Consider the following 23629-nt stretch of genomic DNA (forward strand, 5'->3'; position numbering starts at 1 on the left):
TTTAGCTGACTTGAAACAGCGTTCGTTGGAAACAGCTACCTTCATCCAGCAGGTAGATAAACAGTTTGATAGTTTTAACGGTAGTTAAGTGGAACCGGCGGAAAGAAAACCATTGAAAGGTTGTATTATACAAATTCATAACACATGGCCTAGTGGAAGGAAGAGCATAGCATGTGTCCTCCTGGCAGTTCGTCCCTGCAAATAAACAAGGGCCCCCGTCCCAAATAGGCGACTAGTATCGTTAAATGCGATGCAAGAAACTTAGAAGGTACTAGAGGCTAAATACTGCGAGCGGTTGCGACCACGATCATTCAACCAAGACGACAACCCAACAGCTTCACAATTTGTGCCAAGCCTTTAAGATTTCCTCACCTCTTCATTTTGTTTTCATCTGAATTTGGCGCTCAGGCCATCAGCTCTCGGCGAGCAGGGTATGGCCAATTGGGTCATCACAAAATGGTGCCGTAACCAGGATGCGTTTTGTGTGAGATTTTTGTGAAGGGCGCACATATTTGCTTTTTGTTGTTTCTGATAAATTATTTTTGGAAATTGTTGCCAAGTTTGCAAAAGGCGCGAGCTTAGAGGGAAAGGAGACACGGAGGAGTCGTTACAGGTCGAGCAGGCCGATAATCGCCACGACGAGATGGAAGTCCAGGCAAACCACCACCCAGGCGCCGACTCAAAGGGGAGCGACCATCGGGGAGAGTCCGAACTTAATCGCACTGCACCTGGAGCAACAGAGACGGGCCTATGAGCAGCAAACTTCGGTTCTCTCGAAGCTTCTGGAACGAGCATCTGGTTGGAGCTATGCGGGGCTCCCAATCTCTGTTTCTCTTTCAGTGGATTCCTCTCCTTCACCAGTAGAAGTGGTTCCGGCGTTTGTGGGACCTCCGGCCAGCGACACTGCGCCAGATGTCTCAGACGGGTCGGAACGCGGGATTTGAGAATTCGACTCGCTTCTTAGCGACAAGGTCCGAGAGGTGATGGCGTGCCTTTCCCGACGAACCGAAAAATGGGCCGATTTCCATGAAAACTCCTGGCCAGAGTTTGATTCTTTCAAGACTTGAGGCGTATTTCGAACACACTCAATTGGCTCCCAAGGGCAAGGTCCGTGAGATGATGGCGTGCCTTTCTCGACGAGCCGAGAAATGGGCCAATTTCCATGAAAATTCCTGGACAGACTTTCACTCTTTCAAGACCGACTTCCTGGGGAAATTATGGCCCGAAAGTCGGTAAATCAAACTCCAGTTCTGTTATGTATGTGCGTTGAGATAGGTGTAAAATAATAGATTCATTCCCTTAAATAAAATGCCTTTATTCAAGCAAGGTCTAGGCTCGACTGACTTCAGCGGGCAAGGACGCACAAAAACAAAAACTGATAAACTGCTGATACACAGTAGGTTCAAAATTCTTTCACGGGGCTATGAACCTTCTCGAGGCACCACGATGGCCGAATTTTTCATGGACCAGCTCACTGAACTGAGAACGCTTCCAATTCCCATTTCGGAAGCATGGATCCTCGCTGATCTAATGCATCTGTTTCCCCAACATATCCAGGGTCTATGGTTGACGCTCCCAAAGCAAGAAAAGACCGCGAAGGACGCCACTGAGATGCTGGAGCGTCAATCCCTCCACAGATTATACAGATATGACAGCTATGGCAAAACCGGTCTTAGGATACCGGCAAATTCAAATGTACTTTACGTATTGAAAATAATCTTTCGTAAAGCAAACAAGGAAAATTTACATTAATGTTTTCATTTTGCATCATATTTGTGTTGGTTGGTGTCCATGTTTGTACTTTCAACGCTGCCAACTTCAAAACGGCCCGCTCAACGGTCGTTTTGAAGACATGGGTAAATCTGATAATAACAAATGAACAATCTTATATTTCAGTTTTTCACAAAATTCACAATATTCAAATGGAAACTAATTGTTGTAATACGTTTGTAGCAATACGTAGAACACAACTGCTATAATTCTTTGTGACTCTTGACAAAAAATACAGTGAAAAAACAGTTTATCTAATTTGGCGCCAAAAAGCTGTCTTATCTGTATAATCTGTGGTCCCTCATCCATTTTTATTTGTACCCGTTCCAATTTGAATCTCACACATGCGCATTAAAACAATTTACCCGTCAATTTTTGACGGTTAGTAACCACTTTGGCGCTCAGGTAATCAGCTTTCGGCGGGTCAATTTGCTTGATAAAGTTTACCACGCTATAAATAGTCACTCTTTTATTAATAAAAATCCTCACAAAACAGCCTTTTGTGTTGAAAACGTTCATGTAATTAATATCGTATATTAAATAAAGCAAAAGCTATTTTTTCACGTTTAACAAAAACCAAAGCTTAAAAAAAATTACAAGACACCCTTGTTTCCGAGGTTTGATCCAAATTTATGAAGGAATTTTTCAATTATACGACGAAGAAACAATGTAGGTGTTAAGTATGTATTAACAAATCGGTTAACCCAAGATGTCCTAAAAAATCAATTTTCTATTTATCGTCAACATGGAGGATACAATAGAAATCCAACAGCTAGAACATTCAGAACAATTTTTAGAAGTAATGTTGAAAACCTGTCTTACATCGTCTCTTCTAGAATGCCGAGCCACCCGAGACCGCCGCGGGCCCAGTTTGTCAACCCCAGGGCGGTCCAGGCCGTACAGCAGGCCCAAGCAGCGGCTCAGTTAAGAAGCGTCCGCGAAGCCGCCGCCCGCCCCCGGGCACTCCTTAGGGGACCAACACCTACCCGTCCCCCCGCCGCCGCCACCGCTACCACCGCCATTGCCGCCATCTCCAGCGCCATGACCCCGTCGCCGCCGACAACCTTGCTTCCGTCCTCAACACCCGCCCCCCCACAAAACAATCTCCGTCGCGGTACAAACCGACCCCCCGGTCATCTATATTCCCGATCCTATCACACCCCCGGTATGCCCCCACTGCCGTCAATCCACCTAAAAAGAAACACCGACCAAATCAGAAACAGCGGCAGCGTCTCCGGAGAGAAAAAAAGCAGACACTCCGCCTCGCACGCTCGGTCACAAGCAACGCAAACATCAACGCCACGTCAACACTCCCGAATGAGGCCCATACGCCACCGAAAGTAATTCCGGCCTTCAGCCGCCCCGACCGATCGTGATAACTTTAAAAATTCTGCTTTCCACCGCCAACGTAGGTAACCTACACACCGCAACTACCTTGCTACCGTTACCTCAAACACCTTCCCACAACCCGACCGGTCATTCCACTCCTACCCTTCTCACCACTCCGTGCTAATTTTTTTAGATGGCCGATGCACCAACAGTGCGAGCCCGACGGAGGGTGGGAGAAGGACAATACAAGTCGGGGGCCGATAGCACAGCATCTCCCCAACCCGTCATCGTTGTGCTGGCGCTGCGGCCTCCCAGGGCACCACCGCACCGGGCAGAGCGTCCGATTCTGCTCCCGTTGCGGCTTGATCAGCATCCTCTCCCGTGAATGCCGCTGTGTCCTCCCCGCCGGCCCACCCATAACCGACTACCCGAAACCAGGCCACCCAGACGGATTTCCTGCCACCATGTCCGGTCTGCCGATACCAGTAAGGGGGGCCCAACTAGTCAATACTGGGCCCCCTCAACTTTGAAGAACTTCCCCGTCAGGCGCCGATGGAATGCCTTTTCTCCGTGCGTTTTTCTCCATCCGTTTGTCTCCGCCCGTTGTCTACACGATAGTTGTCGAGTCCGTCTACCCGGCAGACAAGTGAACCCGGCTGCCGTTTTATCACCGTCCTCTAACCCTATGGGTTAGGAAAAACCCACTCTCTGGGTTTTTCTCCGAAGAAGAAGTTACTAAAATTAGCCCCCCGAGGTACGCAACCAACCATACAAGCCGTGTCCCTCCGAAGCCGACCTGTCTTTACCCGGTTAAGACCTTTTCAAGCCGACCCGAATCGAATCGCGCACCTGCAGCCGGGGACTCTATAAAGCCAAGCCCAGAAGAAAAATAAACTCAGCCTTCGCCGAGTATTCACCGAGCTCCCGGACCAGCCCGCAGGACGACCAGTAGTGAGAACAGAGCCGGAAGTGCCTAGTGAGAAAGTGCCGGAAGTGAAAGTGACCGAGTGCCTCAAAAAGGATTACCGGAACCGAACCGGAAGGCAAGTCCCCACACCCCACCGTACCCCCTTTCCTGTTTACCTGCGGTATTYTCTTAACGGGCAGTCCCCGTACCTCTCGTCCTAACAGGCAGAYGGGCGCCGGGATTTCCGCTCCCAACTTCCTTTTTCCCGCGGACGTGTAACGAACAGAAGGACGCAGAGAGCACTGCAACTTCCCAGTTCTCAATTTTTAATATTTTCATAATTAATTAAACAATGGATCGCTTTATAACTATTCCAAAAAATATGACTGCTACGGAGATTCTTTAGTGTTATGACAAAAAAGTTTTTTATCAACTTAAACATTTAAAGGTAGTAAAAGTGATCTACAGAAATTTTTTTTGCGAATCTACGGTATTTACACCTCAAATAAATAAATTATATTATTCTGTATTTAGTAATGCCGCGCGATGAAGGTGCATTTAGAGGCGCTCCGACTTCAACTGAAGAAAAAGTGTGTAAAAAGTGCAAGAAAATAATACAGTGGCATGTATTATGTGTGTAAAGTGTAACGAGAACTTTCATAAAAGTTGTTGGCAACTGCTATTAAATGGAGGACGAAAATGTGTATTTTTAAATGAAAACGAAATGATATGCGATAAACCCAACTGTGAACAGCTAATAAAAAAACCCGATAACAACACAAGCAAAATTATTGAAAATCTAAGACTTGAAAACTTAATACTAAAACGTGAAATTGCATCTTTGAAAGTCGAATTAACTGAGCTGAAATATTGTATTAAAAGTAATGACCCCGAAAATGTTTATAGAGATGACCACGTATCCCAACATATCATAACCTTCCTCGATGAAGTGAAAAAACAACTACATGATAGCTTTTTATCATTAAAGGCTGAATTAGTTGCAACTGTTAATGACCGATTTTCAGAATTGACTAATAAAAGCGTCACATATCTCGATCAGAGTGGTAGCGGTACATCGCAAGCAACAAAAAAAATACAGCAACGTGGTAAAAAAACGTGACGTCGTAATTGTAACACCCAAAGTTAATCAAGACAGTAATGCAACGTTACAGACTCTGCAAAAGGAAATAGATACACATGAAGAGGATAATCAGCATAACTCGAGTGAAACGCATAAAAAATGGTGGTGTTGCCATTACCTGCAACGATAAGGAAGATCTGCATAAATTAACAATGCTCACAGAAGAAAAACTGGGAAATAATTACACAATCCAAATACAAATTAGAGCTTTTTTGGTGAGCAAAATACTTCATTAAAATATTTCATTTGGCTTTCTGCTCCTGTAGATAGCGAATTCAGATATTGAGGAAATATGTGAGAGTACATTAGGTCAGAATTCTAACCCTGTGTGGTTTAAAGAAAAATCTATTAGATTAACCGCGAGTAATTTCGGTAAAGTTAGTAAAATGCAGATGTCAATAGATACCAGTAACACTGTAAAAAGTATTTTCTACTGAAATAATATAAAAACCACTAGATTGCCGAAATCTTTAGAATATGGAATTGTCAATGAACAAGTTGCCATTGYAAAATTTGAAAAACTTTATAACACAGAATTAATAAAATGTGGCTTATTTATTTATTCGGAGAAAAAATTTTTGGCAGCATCGCCTGATGGACTAATAGGTGAAAACGCGATTATTGAAGTAAAGTGTCCATTTTCTGCACGAGATTTAAAAATTGAAGAAGCCATTGAAAAAAATATCATACTTATTGTACTATATATATAAATTAAATTAAAATCTAACCATAATTATATGTACCAAATTCAAGGATAATTACATATCACGAAAAGGGATGTATGTTACTTTGTAATGTATACAGAAAAAGGTATAGCTTGCGATATTATTGAACGAGACGACGACTTTTGGTCTACAAATATGGTCCAAATTCTTGAAAGTTTTTATATGAGAGCAATGTTACCTGAAATTGTTGATTCAAGGTTCAGCAGAAATAAACCACTGAGAAATATTTTGCGGAAACACCTTTGATTTTTTATATTTATTTGATCTGTTTTGTCCTTGGTTTTTTGGTTTGGCCCTCTCACGAGGGCCGTGTAATTATTTTAACACGGTGTCATCTATTGTGCTTTTATTTCACTGCTATATTATAGTACTACAACAAAAATTTTATAAATCAAAACTTTGCCACTTTGCGTGTGATTGTGCCAACTACAATTACGCATAATAATTTGTTCATATTTAATTGCAAATACTGAACGAAAACTAAAATCTTGGAATTGTACATGTTTATTTTCTACTTATTCAGAAAGCTAAACCACAACTATTACAGTCGGTTATTAGGGTCGCTCCAGGTAGCCTCCACAGGCCATAAATCATGACAGCGTTCCTTCAAACCGTCCAATATATGTATAAAGAGTTGCATATTTTCAATTTTTATTAACGTATTTAACAAAAAACTAACAAGTTTGAACCAAAAAGAAAATACCACCGCAATTGTCCCAAAAAAGCTCTATTTAAGCATAATAAATTTAATTAGAACAACTTACTTATGTGGCAAAAAATGGGGATTACTTTTAAGACATTTTTGATTATTTTTTAAAAAGTATTAAATTTTGATTTTCTTTTATATACGAGCACAAATCTTACGATTATACAGAATCGATAGGGACATCGACCTTTTTTTCAAAATGAAAAATACGTCCGTAAAACGGGACCAATTTCTGCCTTGCTTTCGACGGTAGTCCAGACTAGCCTTAAGTGAGAATATGAATGAAAACGACTTACGAAGATGCATTCATATTGCACTTAAATTAGACGTTCAAATAACATTAAACACTATAAAGAAAACATTTCAAAAATTTTCAGACCTATAACGGATTTTGGTAAAATAACTTTGTATAATTTATTAGATAGAGTTGACTGGAGCTTTGCAGATAGTGACATCGACTCAAACAACAACTTCAAAATGTTGTTGAACAACATCATATACAATTTCCACATAGCTCTTCCCGAGAAAACATTCATTGATAATTCTAAAGTTTTTATGAGAAACAGATGGTTTAACAGCGAATTACAAAAAATGCATAATAATCTTAGCTTTGTCGCTAACGCTTACAACATGTACAAAACTTTAGAATTAAAAACATTAAAAAATAAATTAAAATGTAAATACAACCTGGCAATAAAAACTGCCAAAATAAAATCTAAGGAATATTTAAAAAGAAAAAAACAATAATCCTAAAGCCATGTGGACTATCATTAACAAATATCGGTCGAAGTCACAAAGAAATATTCCACAAACAACGCCTGATGAATTAAATAGTTGCTTTGCTAATGTGGCTCCTAATTTAATTGTTTCTTTACCTACCAACACCCTCGATCCTATTACACTGTTATCCAAAAACAAACCAAAACCTCCAAATAATTTTTCGTTTAGACATGTCACTTTCATCGATGTCCGGGATTGCCTGAATAGTTTAAAAACTTCTAAGAGTATTAACATATATGGATTAAATACAGAAATTATAAAGTCTATTAAAAATATAATAATAACACCTATAACTAAGTTAATTAATTTTTGCATAACTGAAAATATTTTTCCAGATTGCTTAAAAATATCACAAGTTATACCAGTATATAAGAAAGYTGATCCCAACGACCAAAAGAATTAACGACCAATATATTTACTTCCCATTTTATCTAAACTTTTTGAGAAGTTATTAATGTCCCAAATCGTGAAGTTCCTGAATGAAAACAACATATTGTCTAATAGTCAGTTTGGATTTAGAAAACAATTATCCACATCTCATGCAGTTCTAGCTTTTGTTGACGACATACTTAAAAACTTTGAAAACAAAAAAATATATGGAGCCCTGTTTCTAGATCTTAGTAAGGCATTTGACACAGTTTAGCTTGACATATTACTTAAAAAATTTGCCTACTTCAATATGGAATTTGATAGTGTTAAATTGGTTCGTACTTGAAAGATAGAGTTCAAAAAGTGAGTCTAGATGGTGACTTAACATAAGCCATGGCGTTCCTCAAGGGTCTATCCTGGGACCACTCTTATTTTTGATTTACATAAACGATTTGCCAGACTGTGTGCCACAAATTAATACAGTACAATACGCCGACGACACTACTCTTGATAAGGCAGGAAGTTCACTGCATGATATTGATATATCAAAAGAATATAAACAAGTACAAAAATGGCTTTTATCTAACAAACTTCACTTGAATACCGACAAAATTATTAAAATGACTTTTAGCACAAAAAATTTAGACTGCTTTCCATCGGATGTTGTACATACAAAATTCTTAGGAGTCGCTGTAGATCGAACATTAACGTGGCAATATCATATTGATGCAGTGGCTGACAAACTGTTCAAAAACATATACTTACTCCGAAATCTGACGAATTGTATTTCACAAAAAACAACTTTAACTCTTTATTTCGCCTTAATATAGAGTCACATAGAGTATTGCATTATCTTGTGGGGACACACTGGTTTAACAACATGGATTTTCAGACTACAACGTCGGGCTGTAAGAGTGATGGCAGGAATTCCCTACCGTGAAGATTGTAAAAACTTTTTTCGAAAATTTAAAATACTAACTTTACCTTCATTGTTTATCTTCAAATGTTTAGAATATGTAATTAAAAATAAAGATCGTTACACCATCTTAAACTCCTTTCATAACTGTAACACAAGAACTAATAATTTCCTTCATACAGTCAAAAATTACTTAGCTCATAAAAACTCTTATTCTACTGCGGAATATTTGGAATGTGACTTTACTGATTTTGAATATTTTAATGTTAAGTAATTCTATTTTGTTTTCTCTTTTGTTTTCTTATATTCTTCTGTTTTTTTTTGACCTGTGTAAAATACTTGTATTGTTAACACCAATAAACATTATTATTATTATACGGTAGACTTGGAAATTGCGTTATTAGGTAAGTATATGTATTTTCCATAATATTAAATTATTTTGATACTACTACTTCTACTACTATTATTTCTATTATTATTATTTATTTTAAGAACAAAAACCTAAAGCTGTGCGTAACGAAGCACCGATTGTTATTGATGATAGTGATGATGATCAAGAAGAAACACCGATTGTTATCGATGATGATGATGAGGAAAATTTATTTGAATTTAATGGGTAAGATCTTTTTTTATCATAAATATCATTAATTGCCTTGTGTGCATCAAGTAAAAATGAGTATTCTGATTTAAATATAACAAAAAACAACTAGTCATCTACAACTCGTAAGTGAAATTTTAATAATATTTACGATAAAGCTAAAATAACTTTATTAGAACAACAAGTTGGAAGCGGTGTTAATCCTCAACCATCAACTTCACAGCAGACAGAAACTAATTTAGCTTCTCAGCCAATGACTTCTGGTCGATCACTATCACAAATTCCCTCAGATGAACCACCAACATCAGGTTGTCAGCCATTCATAAGTAATTTCTGTTAATTTCAAAACACTTGATCAAATTATTATTTCCAGATAATTACGATACTGTCAACAACAGAAATGAAAATGGCCAATTTGTCAATATTAATAATAACGCTGTACCATCAGATGAAGCAAATTTAGGTAAATTTTCTTTTTTTATTATTATAGCATTAAACACAAATAATGCTTTGGTAGATTTCAATAGTAATTTAAAGTTTTTGAAAAAATATAATGAAAGTGAAAAACTTAGTAAGAAATTTGGACTAACAGCGCTACGATTATATTTTTCATTTAAAACACATGAAGAATCAAATCCCTTACATTGGCTGAAAGTAATAATGCTAATAATACATTTTTACATAAATGTATTTTTTTTCTTTTAAGAGGCCTCGCTACCTAACTCTCTTATGGAACATTCAATGTATAGTTCTGCCACTGTAGAGAAGAAGTTAATCAACGGATTTTAGTAAAACCGACACTATTTGAAAGAGCATTCAATTTTGTACACTTTAACCGAGCAAAATTTCAAAATTTTGTTTCTAAAGTCATTTAAATACAAAACAAATTTTCCATAAAAATGAGAAATTCGTCAAACTGTCTAATTCAAAAACTAAAAAGAATTTGCGGATTTCCCTCGGTTAAAACGTAGAAAATATACATTTATGACGATAGTTTTAAATTCGACGAAAATATCTTAATAAATAACAACGTTATTGTGGTAGAATTATTTTCAATCTAAAATTCCGTTTAAAATTTGTAATTTACAACCAGCCCTTAAAAGCTAATGCCTGTAACCGCAAGTACAATCTCTAAATTACTTTATGGTACTACCCGCATCCAACCGTTCGGTACCTGCTAAGTTACTTGGGATAATTTTGTTTCCAAACAGCCGCTTTTCTGTGAATTCTATAGTAAATAAACGAATACCTACATTGTGATATCGAGATCTATCCATTTTATTTTACCTTTAATTATTTTTTTTATAATTTTCAGGAAATCTTAATTAAATAACCTTTGTTTAATAATGTTTATAACACATCTAACAGTAGTTGTGATTGAAGAGATAGGTCTAAATTGACAAAACTGAAACCGATCCCCCGTGATTCCAATCCGTTCCCCGCTACCCGCTCAGGCATAAGGGCATCTTAGACAAATTTTCCTTCATTTGAATTTTCGTCTGGACAACTCCAAGAAGTCTTTCGTTTATCTCGGTCTTTGTTAAAAATTTTAATAGTTTTATTTCTTGTACGTGTTTAGTGTTGTGTTTTTAGTTTAGTGTTCTAGTTATATTTAGTGAAAGTTACTTTTTTATTGTATTGAACGTAAGTACTTCAAAAAATCTTTATGTATTATTTAATATTCATACCTATTATCTATATTTAGGTCTATTTTGATTTCGGTATGGCCAAAGCAAATGGAAAAAATGTGAGAAGGCTTTCATCTAGAAAACGCAGAAAGGGAAATGTGAAAAACTTACGGAATAATAAAAATGTAAGTAATCTTTTTCTTTTTTTTTAATCATTGGCCTCTAGAAAATAATAATTAATAGCAATTAAAGTACTATAGTGATCGTATCTTGAGAATGAAATCAAGATGCGATGTGCAGCTGCTGTAGTCACGTGGAAGAAACTCGTTTTCAAAGCAGCAGTGGAAGGTGGATGGAAGAGCGACGAAAATTATTGACCGCTTCAAATTTCGCCAAAATTTGCAAACGACGAAAAAATACTAATTCGTCCAAACTTGTGAAAAGTTTATTGTATGGGACAAAAAATCTTCAAGTGGCGTCACTAAATCATGGGAAAAATTGTGAAGATATTGCCAAAAGAGAAATTGAGAATTTATTAAATGTTAAAATAAAGCCTTGCGGCTTATTTGTAGATTTTATAGATTGTTATTTAGGAGCATCACCTGATAGCATTATAGATAACAACACTTTGGTGGAAATTAAGTGCCCATACACCGCCTACAAACTGGGGCTTACACCTGAAGATGCTATTGTTCAGAAGAAAATAACATTTTGGCATATAAAAAACCAACAAATAGAAATAAATTACAATCATGATTGGTACTACCAGATACAGGGCCAGTTACATGTCACCCAAAAATAGGTATGTGTTTTGGGAGTATGGACTGGCCCAAATAAAATTAAAATTGAAAAAATTGAAAAAAATGATAAGTTTTGGGAAACTAAAATGACATTATGTTTACAAAATTTTTATAAAAAATGTTTATTGTCTGAACTTGTAAATCCTCGACAAACTCGTAGCATGCCAATTCGGGATATCTTCCTATAATGTAAAGTAAATAAATAAATAAACTATTTAAAACTGAATCTGCACAAATTTATTCAACATTTTCTTAAATTACCATAAATTACATATTCACAAAAATTATTTTCCAAATGCTTTTTAGATGACGTTAATTAATTAATTAAACAAATARATTGTATTTGTTTTTTATTTTAAAACATCATTATTATTACAAGATTTGTAGCGAGTTTGCTTCAAATAACAAAACKCAMGCCTCAAACTTGCAAACTGATCGAACTGATCATAAATGTAGATAGTAAATTACTTGGGAGGGTAGCCGGACACATTTACAGCCCTGGCTCTGTTGGTGACAGCTAAATTCGACTTACGAAATTTCAAGGTCGTGTTGGGTAGCGAGGCGTCTTAAGAACGCAATGGATGAGATGATAGTTTATGTAAGAAGAGGATTTGATGGTTCAGATACAATTGGTATTACTCTAGAACATGAAGACATACCGAACAAATCAGTCTACATCAGCTTTCGTAAATTCACAGTATGTCCCCGGATTGAATTTACAATAGAAAAAAATAAATCTAAATTTACGCCAAAAATGCAAAGGAAAAATAATTTTTGCTTCACCTGAAACGAGCAAATCTGGCTTTAAAACATTATTATTGTGATTCAGTAAAAAGAAAAGATAATTTTGAAATTTTGATTGATTTTGAACAACAGACTTGTCAACAAGAAATTACCACCTAGGATTTGAACTTTTAGGAAAATTATGTTTTTCATGTTATTTGTAACTAGAATTTTCAGAAGTAGTTTTGTTTCACGAATTTTATTCAAGCCAAGAGTAAATTTTTAATTTAATAATTTAATTTATATTTTTTTTTACAAAACCCATTAGAACCGTAATACTGTTGTTATGATTGAGCGTTTTTTTTTGGTTTTCTAATTTTTTTTTTTTTTTTAATGATACATGATATTGTAAAAGGCAATAGAATCACAAATTTAGCACATGTATTGTCTGAAAATAAAAAAGTGATAAACCATAAAGAGATTTGTACATTGGGTGAAATGAAAATTATTAAAGAAACTAGATGTGGTTTAAAAAGCACTTTACATTTTTACTGCAATACATGTGAAAAGCCTTTTTTATAAATACAGACCCTTCAAACCTCAAAAATAATATGAATAAAAAGGCTGTTTGGGGTTGCTTGAATACTGGATTGGGATCCAGACAATGTGAATAATTTTTAACATTGATGGATGTGCCCTTTATGAATAAAAAAACATTTGCTTCAAAAACATATACATATAAAAACATATATGTATCATGTATTTGAATCTCATACAAAATGCAGGTTAGTAAAAAAAATATGTAAAATGTAAAATGTCGGCGGCAATAGGTCGCCAAAAAGTGCAGCCGAAGAAGTAATTTTTGCTTGCATAAGAGAGTTATTAGACTCTTAAATCCACCAATCCCAGAAGGTCACCTCAAGGTGTGATTGAAAAATTATATACGTTGCTAGGTTACGAAAATAATACCAATTTGCCCAAAATTTTCATTAAATAGCTGGTCTACTGGAATTTTTAGTTTGACATTTATTAATTTGTGGGTGACATTACTTGCTAGTTTGCAGTATTTTTCTCGCATAAGAGGTTGTACACGAGTATAATGAGACAGAATCGTTAATTATTATCAACAATTATCAAAAATTATTTTGAAACATTCTGGAAATTCCTGATGAACCGACTTCTTCACAGGTATTGTTCCTTCTCAACTTTTTCTTCGATCTGATACAGATTAACAAACTACTAACTAACAAAATTGTTAGTTCATTTCAAAACTTAATTTTTTTTATTATTCATTTATTTAAAAATAAATTTAANTGCTTTTTAGATGACGTTAATTAATTAATTAAACAAATACATTGTATTTGTTTTTTATTTTAAAACATCATTATTATTACAAGATTTGTAGCGAGTTTGCTTCAAATAACAAAACCCATGCCTCAAACTTGCAAACTGATCGAACTGATCATAAATGTAGATAGTAAATTACTTGGGAGGGTAGCCGGACACATTTACAGCCCTGGCTCTGTTGGTGACAGCTAAATTCGACTTACGAAATTTCAAGGTCGTGTTGGGTAGCGAGGCGTCTTAAGAACGCAATGGATGAGATGATAGTTTATGTAAGAAGAGGATTTGATGGTTCAGATACAATTGGTATTACTCTAGAACATGAAGACATACCGAACAAATCAGTCTACATCAGCTTTCGTAAATTCACAGTATGTCCCCGGATTGAATTTACAATAGAAAAAAATAAATCTAAATTTACGCCAAAAATGCAAAGGAAAAATAATTTTTGCTTCACCTGAAACGAGCAAATCTGGCTTTAAAACATTATTATTGTGATTCAGTAAAAAGAAAAGATAATTTTGAAATTTTGATTGATTTTGAACAACAGACTTGTCAACAAGAAATTACCACCTAGGATTTGAACTTTTAGGAAAATTATGTTTTTCATGTTATTTGTAACTAGAATTTTCAGAAGTAGTTTTGTTTCACGAATTTTATTCAAGCCAAGAGTAAATTTTTAATTTAATAATTTAATTTATATTTTTTTTTACAAAACCCATTAGAACCGTAATACTGTTGTTATGATTGAGCGTTTTTTTTTGGTTTTCTAATTTTTTTTTTTTTTTTAATGATACATGATATTGTAAAAGGCAATAGAATCACAAATTTAGCACATGTATTGTCTGAAAATAAAAAAGTGATAAACCATAAAGAGATTTGTACATTGGGTGAAATGAAAATTATTAAAGAAACTAGATGTGGTTTAAAAAGCACTTTACATTTTTACTGCAATACATGTGAAAAGCCTTTTTTATAAATACAGACCCTTCAAACCTCAAAAATAATATGAATAAAAAGGCTGTTTGGGGTTGCTTGAATACTGGATTGGGATCCAGACAATGTGAATAATTTTTAACATTGATGGATGTGCCCTTTATGAATAAAAAAACATTTGCTTCAAAAACATATACATATAAAAACATATATGTATCATGTATTTGAATCTCATACAAAATGCAGGTTAGTAAAAAAAATATGTAAAATGTAAAATGTCGGCGGCAATAGGTCGCCAAAAAGTGCAGCCGAAGAAGTAATTTTTGCTTGCATAAGAGAGTTATTAGACTCTTAAATCCACCAATCCCAGAAGGTCACCTCAAGGTGTGATTGAAAAATTATATACGTTGCTAGGTTACGAAAATAATACCAATTTGCCCAAAATTTTCATTAAATAGCTGGTCTACTGGAATTTTTAGTTTGACATTTATTAATTTGTGGGTGACATTACTTGCTAGTTTGCAGTATTTTTCTCGCATAAGAGGTTGTACACGAGTATAATGAGACAGAATCGTTAATTATTATCAACAATTATCAAAAATTATTTTGAAACATTCTGGAAATTCCTGATGAACCGACTTCTTCACAGGTATTGTTCCTTCTCAACTTTTTCTTCGATCTGATACAGATTAACAAACTACTAACTAACAAAATTGTTAGTTCATTTCAAAACTTAATTTTTTTTATTATTCATTTATTTAAAAATAAATTTAAAAAATAGATAGGTTTAATATAAAGGCAATAAGACCAATACGTAAACCTAAAAAATAAAAAATTAAAATGTAATATTTATATTAATTTTACTGAGGACGGTTTTTGCTTAGGGATTATTATATGAGTTGGTCTTTACGGACAGCTCTAATTAGCCAAATTAATTTTGTGTTAAAAACGATTCTAGGTATTTGTGGTGAGACACATATTATGTTTATCGTTATTGTGTTATGTGTATTATTTCGTTCTATGGCAGTTTTAATATCGGTGCATCTCGCGCTAAATGGACATTTAATTTCAACAATAGCATTTTAACCGAGTAATCCATCTGGTGTTGCACCTAAAAATGTTTTTTCTTCATCAACAAAAAAGCCGCATGAGTCCACCTTGAAACCTGTGATTTGTCCAAACTTTTCCTTTGCTTTTTCATTTCATCAATACCCCATTGTAGAGGTTCAGGCAATTTTTTAAATTTAGACACACCTTCACTATATAAGATATTTTTTACAGTATTTGCTGTATTGGTTTTACATTTCATATTTATAATTCTTCCAAAATTACTAGCTGTTAATCTGTTATTTCTTTCTTTATCCCACTGCTCATTATTACGTTGACCAATTGTTTCAATAGGGATTTTTAAAATATTGCAAGCAGCCAAATCATTCAAAAACTCACTTTTTATTTTTTTCATATGTTTCCATTGGCATATCTATTATGTCATCCATCAGTCGCACCATAATCGGAATCTGCACTTTGAATACGAATTTTTCTTTTATTTAATTTCGCAGCTTGGGTTTCTGTGGAATTATTATCGACATCGTACAAAAGACTTGAAGATAAATTTGCAACTCTTTTTAATGCCCGCATGAACAATTCAAACAAAGAACTATTTAAAAAATCAGAATATGCAACTGCATTTACGAGTATTATTTGACCAACTGTTTTACAGAAATACAAAGCGCAATTTGAATGATCACCAAAAATATGTGCGGGTCCATTTAAAATATCATTTTTCAAGTTTTCTGTTTTTTGATGAATTGTACAGCTTTCGTTTTTTCTGTATTTTATAGCTGAAACAATTGCTGTTCGAAATTTCAAGTAATTGTTGCGCAAGAATGTTTTTATATTTATGTCGGATCGGGGAGTTTTAGCGATTTCTCTAATTTTGGTACAAAAATTTCGTAATATATGATTTCGGCATTCAATTTTTTTGAATGAAATAATTAGGTCCATTGGGTCTCGCATTACGAATTTTTTTGTAGACACTGCTATCACCATCTCCTATAAGGTTTTTAAAACTTACATTATGCATGTCTATTGATTTTTAAAATCCATCTAAAATAATTACAGCATCCATCGAAGTTCTGTTAGTTGAGAATAACCAGCACCTATTGCTACTGTGCTACAAACAGCTGCTTCATTTACTTCATTTGTGCGATTTTCTTTTTCGGTACTAAAAGTTCTTATTGCCCCACACATACTACATTTGTGATTAAGAACACTTTTAAACCAGAAATGTGTTTCTAGAATGATGTTAATGTTCAAAAAACTACAAGAAAAAATGTTATGTTTTATGTTTTTTAATTCCAAAAATAAATGCCCTATGTCAACAATCCTTCGACCACTTGGAACAAAATTTTGTTCTTGACTAGTTTCTTTCTCAATAATCATCGTCATCGGAACTCGATTCAATTGACTGAAACCTTTTCGTTGTTTTTTCCAATAATTATGCATTATATTCGACTTTTTCTTTTTTTTTTGAAAGAAATTGTTTAGAATTATTACCCATAATTTCAATACAACGTTTTCAACAACAAGAAATTAGGAATTACACTTACCAAGAAGAGGTCACAATAACACTAATTTAGTATGTAATTAAATAGATACCCAACAAAATAACTTATAAAAAAGAACAAATATCACTGTTCAAAAATTATCACTTATTTCAAGGAAGAAAAATGAAAGATAAAATTTTATTTTAATTTATTAATAAATAATGAGTTTTTTAAAAATGGCTTTGTTTTTTATCGATATTTCTTTGAGTTGCTATTTATCAAAATTATGTTTTTCCCACACTTTGTTTTATTTAACTTGCGAAAACTCATTTGTCAAAGTGACATTATTGTCAAAAAATTATTCCAAAGTCCAAAATCAAGAGAAAAATTAACTTTTCTTTCTACTGAGCTAGAATCTGAATCTCTGAAATAAGAGAAACTCATCGATGGTGAAATTCTGTTTGTTTACTTTAATTCCATTTTATGACTAAAGGACCAGGCACCAGGTAGAGAAGGTCGGATGATTGACAGCTACCACAGAATAAAAGTCTAAATAGAGTAAGCAACTTACAGTACACCAAATCTGAACAGTTCATTCGGTACCCTAGAGCCTTAAGAGTCTAATAACTTTCTTATGCAAGTAAAAATTACTTCTTCAGCTGCACTTTTTGGCGATCTATTGCCGCCGGCATTTGACATCTTTCTCTAGGGCGCGAGTTCTGGCATACCCTGTATGTTTTTAACATATGTGCAAGAAGATGTACCTCCCTTAAAGAAAAACATAATTTCTAGATTTATCTCTTTCAAATTAAAAATCTCGGAAAATAAATTTGATCTATATAGTTTTTATGTTTTAAAAGAAATAAACATTTGAAACTTTTATGTTTATTTTGTACTTAATTTTTTTCTAAAACTATCTAAAAAATCTACGCATTGATTCGCCCATCAGCGATGTCGAAGTGGAATTCGACGATGCTTCAGGAGCCGCTGCGAGGGCTCCCGAGGTGGCTATTTTGGTGGAAGAATTAGAAAAGCTCTGAGATGAGCTGGAGTCAGAGCGCGTAAGTAAATATGCACCAAGATGAAAGTGTTGCTATTATTTTAGAGATTTAAAATAAGTATCTTATTATAGGAACGAAACAGAGAAACAAAAGGCCGCGGGAGAGGCCGCGGCGGATGGAAGTGGTACAACAAGAGCAATAATTCGGACAATAGCAACAAGTCGTGAACAGAAAGGTTTGTACATCACTATTGTCTTTTAACTTGAATAAAATAAATCATACAACAATTTTTTTGTTACAGGCAACAAGATTTCTACAATAGGAACCACGGCGCCGGAGACCATCACTATTATGGGACAGTAAATATAACGTATGCGACTCCAAAAAATAATGAACTTTGTATTATACCTATACGTAGATATTATTATAATAAATATTTTTCCAAAATTCCTTCGCTTTAATACCCATTGTTTACCCCATATAAGTACGAATACATTTAAACAATTATAACAAAAATAAAATTACATACTACTTTACTAAATATATAACTTAAATCATATCACAGTAAGATTTCCCTTTTTTTGTATTTTGTAATAGACACCTTTTATATTATACACCTATACAAAATAATACCTAGGTAAAAAATAAAAAAAAAATAAAATGTAAATGAATAAAATGTAGCAAAAGCTTTAACGATAGTTTTGTGTCATTCTTTCTCATATAAAATCTAATAAATTACGACTATCTTTTACTATTACAAGTAGAAGCATTGACTTAACATTATTCATAAAAAGCCATTGTAACCCCACCATTTTTTCATACAGTCAAATGCCCTTTTAATAAGCTTCATTTTCTGCAAAAATGAAAAAATCGATACACGGGATGACACTTGAATAAAAGAAAGTTAACAATGCATAAGTGAAATACATTTGACCTTGAATCGCACAGTTGCAACAATACAATTCATTGAAATTGTTATTCATGACAGAATTACATTGAAAACGTCAAAACACTATCTAAAGTCTGTTTTTTTTTTAATGGAAATTATCAAGTCAAAATTTTGGTGAAAAAATTGGTAGCAGCTTGTCTCCATAGCCACAAATTTTGTTTGCTTTTTGTTTTTGTCCCTAGAAATTTTGTTAAAAAATTATGGTTGTGTTCAAATTGAAATCTTGTCAAAATTTTGACTTTTATGAATCTTGTGTGCCTGTTTGCTCTTTGAAAGCGCTATAATTGAATACCTGAGGACAGACATCATTACCTAAGGTCTAAAGACAGAATTCAGTGCTAATAATTTTGACAGAAACACACAACAAGTAAGTACAATGTTGTGGACAAAAATGGGATTCTTGCTACAAAAACTTTGAAGAAAAAGGATGTATATACAGAAAAAAGTTATTTAGCAAAAGATAAAAGTAGGTATTATGATGATTGGCAATAAATTTTGTGTAATTTATTGAAACGAGTTCAAAGTCGATGCATTTTATAAATTCTTCTTCAGCTTTAGTTTCAAAATGGTTACTTTTTCAACTCGTTCCTCAAAAAGCGATGCACAAGATACTAATTTAATTGCGTTCTTTCCGAGGTTCTTTCTCATTCATGTTTATTTTGTATTCTTGTCGATTTCTTGCTAAAAATTAAGAATTATTAGCAAACCTGCATTACAAATTGCGTCTACATTTTAACGGGCCCTTTTTCTAACTTCCTGCTTGCGAACTATTCGTTTTCAAATTTCGAAAAACTGTTAGTGTACCGAATTTGTTTCTTTTTAGGTGTTTCGTCTCTAAATTTTCTTAACGATTTTTTGTGTTGACATTTAATGACAGTGTTTTCAAATTAATTCAAAAAACCGGAACTGCCAACTTCCTTTATTAAAATTACCATGAATGAATTTACTAGTGATGCCAACGTTAAGACTGTTTGGCATTTCCATTTAAAAAAAAATAAAAAAATAGACTTTACAATAGTCATTTGCAATTGAAAATGCTTATTTTTCCATGTTTTGTAAAATATTGTGCTTTATTTTAATAACATTCGAATAATTTTTCGAGTGTGAACCTGGCTGCACGAAACGAGAGTCGTGGGGGAAATGCCACAACGAGACGCGAGCAGCAAATTTTTGGTCGACAGTAATTTCAATATTTTTATTATTATACCTTCATCAAGGTCAGTTTTTAAAATGTTGGTTCATATCATAACTGACCATCGTTCATACCCATAACTGATTTGCGCCCCGGGGCTTCCAAAACCCTAAAGCCACTACTAGATAGTTTAAAAACTTATCACTCTTATCAGCAAATATTCAAGAAACAGTAAATCACTTACCTATAGAATCAGCTGAATTGTTACCATCTTCTGCAAAACTTTTCGTCATCAACACAGTCAAAAACAGATCGAAATGTTTTTATCCCAAAAAGTAAAAATATTAGCACAACAATAAAACCGTTCACGCTTTCTCAATTGTGGACATAACCACACTTTCAACGACAACTCCGCTGTCGCAGAATCACAAGTAACTAGATATGCTCTACTAGCTGGACAAGGCACACTTGCGCCTCTAGTGGCCAATTTTAGAACAGTGTCGCCAACTGAAGGAAAATTTCCCGTTTTGCGGGAATTTTAGATAGTCAAAGGGAAAAAGGGATAAAGTCCCCGAAAACGGGAAATTGTACTATAATAAAACATAAAAATATATTTTTTCTTTTTTAATTTAATAACAATGCTTACAACTCATAAATTCTCCATGCAACAAGTACACGTTTAGAAATAGAAATAGATTTATTAATGTTTAAGACAACGTGTCATACACAGGTCAAATAATACATAAAATACAAAACTTACAGGTTAAAATTACACTGAAAATAGTCCTCAATATTATATAAACAGTTTTCAATTAAAAATTCCTTAAGTTTCTTCTTAAAAAGACATGTAGACAAATTACAAAAGTCAGTTGGCAACATATTATAAAATTTAGTACAAAAATACCTTGGTCCAGTTTGGTTTCGCTTGAGACTGTTAAATTGTGTGACAAGCTTGTTACTAGTACGAGTACTATAGGCATGGTTTTCGGAATGGTATCGAAAAGTTTGAATATTTTGTTTCACATAAAGCAAGCAATGGTATACAGGTGCGCCAGAACTCGCGCCCCAGACTAAAATGCCAAATGCCGGCGGCAATAGGTTGCCAAAAAGTGCAGCCGAAGAAGTAATTTTTGCTTGCATAAGAAAGTTATTCGACTCTTAAATCTACCAATCCCAGAAGGGCACCTCAAGGCGTGATTGAAAAATTATATCGGTTGCTAGCTTACGACAATAATACCAATTTGGCCAGAATTTTTAAAAATAGCTGGTCTACTGTAATTTTGCGTTTGACATTTATCGTGATGTGGGTGACATAACTTGCTAGTTTCCAGTATTTTTCTCGCTGAAGAGGTTGTACACGAGTATAATGAGACAGAATCGTTAATTATTATCAACAATTATCAAAAATTATTTTGAAACATTCGTGAAACTCCTGATGAACCGACTTCTCTAAAACTTCTTCACAGGTATTGTTCCTTCTCAACTTTTTCTTCGATCTGATACAGATTAACAAACCGATATGAATTTTAGAGCTTAAAAACTTGTGCATTATCCTTATGAAACAAAGAAGCAAGTGAGAGTGAGAGACCAGAAAAACATGAAGAAGGACGTAAGTTTCTTTATTTACTTTAATGCAAAATTAACAGAAAAATTTACTTTTTAGAAAGGGAGTCACGTTATGTTGAAATTAGTTGATATTATTGACAGACCACATGATTCCCCAGAAGACCAGCCCACAAATTCACCGAAAAGCGTTGCTGAAATGCCCTCGGAATTAAAACATTAGCAAAAATGCTTCGTACTAAATACAAACATCGCAACATTCTTCTGGATTTTTTAATGAAAAAACAGCCAAGGGGTTATAGTAAGCTCATGTGAGTGGAAGAAAACAACAATAAATTGTTGTTGAAATTTTGAGGTTAGAATTTCTACTGGGCAAAAATGCCTAAATACGAGAGTAAAACTACAATTTTGGTATTAAAATCAGTAACCTGTTTTATTTAAGCACAATTTCTTATAAACAGTACACTTTCCTGTTAATTTTGCATTAAAGTAAATAATGAAACTTGCGTACCTACTTCATGTTTTTTTTGGTTTCTCACTCTCACTTGCTTCTTTGTTTCATAAGGATAATACACTAGTTTTCAAGCTCTAAAATTCATTTAACGGTTTGTTAATCTGTATCAGATCGAAGAAAAAGTTGAGAAGGAACAATACCTGTGAAGAAGTTTTAGAGAAGTCGGTTCATCAGGAGTTTCCCGAATGTTTCAAAATAATTTTTGATAATTGATAATAATTAACGATTCTGTCTCATTATACTAGTGTACAACCTCTTCAGCGAGAAAAATACTGGAAACTAGCAAGTTATGTCACCCACATCACGATCAATGTCAGACGCAAAATTACAGTAGACCAGCTATTTTTTAAAATTCTGGCCAAATTGGTATTATTTTCGTAATCTAGCAACGGATATAATTTTTCAGTCACACCTTGAGGTGCCCTTCTGGAATTGGTGGATTTAAGAGTCTAATAACTTTCTTATGCAAGCAAAAATTACTTCTTCGGCTCCACTTTTTGGCGACCTATTGCCTCCGGCATTTGACATTTTTCTCTGGGGCGCGAGTTCTGGCGCACCCTGTATATATAATGAAGGCAAAGTCAATATCTTGAGAGCACGAAAAGCAGGTTTACAGTCAGAACGGTAATTTAAGCCATTGATAATTCTAATTAATCGTCTTTGCAGTGAGAACAATCGATGGCGACAAGAAGATTGACGCCAGATTAAAATACTGTAAGAAAGAAGTGATTGAACAAGGGCAAAGTATGCAACTCTAACAGTTGACAGAGATGTATTGTTGACTAGTTGTCTAAATAAAAACGTTAATTTGTTTAGTTTTTTTGCAAGTGCGATACCTTGATGATCCCATAGTAACTTGTCATCTACATTGATGCCTAAAATATTAGTGGACTTCTTGAAGTCTTCTTCAATGTTAGTACAGTTTTTTAATGTAAACACCATATCAACTGTTTTTGTTGCGTTCAGACCCAGCTGGTTAGAAGAAAACCACTTTCCTGCCATCGATTGTGCTTCTTTACTCTTAACCACAACTGTGTCCAAAGTGTCACCACTGTTGAGTAGTGACGTGTCATCAGCAAACATCGTAACTTTTGTCTCTTTTAAACAGTATGGAAAGTCATTAACGTATTATGTATTTACAAAACTCCCGTGACGTTTACAATGTCAAACCAAAATTTTTGAGTGTATCTCAAACGACACAGATGACTATTATTTCATCTGACTGTACTTGATGTCAAGTTTCCATGGTACA

At 34.2% G+C, this 23629-nt stretch overlaps 2 long non-coding RNA genes across 2 annotated transcripts; both read left to right on the forward strand.

Annotated features, from left to right (window-relative positions):
* The first annotated feature begins 21740 nt into the window (after positions 1-21740).
* On the forward strand, positions 21741-22386 carry LOC123008980. The gene is made up of 3 exons (XR_006412996.1): positions 21741-21766; positions 21831-21909; positions 21964-22386. It is a non-coding gene; the product is annotated as an uncharacterized LOC123008980 (long non-coding RNA).
* Positions 22387-22849: 463 nt separating this feature from the next.
* Positions 22850-23189, forward strand: LOC123008981. Its single transcript, XR_006412997.1, has 2 exons — positions 22850-22985; positions 23044-23189. It is a non-coding gene; the product is annotated as an uncharacterized LOC123008981 (long non-coding RNA).
* Positions 23190-23629: the final 440 nt, after the last annotated feature.

The sequence above is a fragment of the Tribolium madens genome, unplaced genomic scaffold (assembly GCF_015345945.1).
Source record: "Tribolium madens isolate multiple individuals breed KSU strain unplaced genomic scaffold, Tmad_KSU_1.1 Scaffold_71;HRSCAF=194;Tcas5.2_LG6, whole genome shotgun sequence".
NCBI lineage: Eukaryota > Metazoa > Arthropoda > Insecta > Coleoptera > Tenebrionidae > Tribolium > Tribolium madens.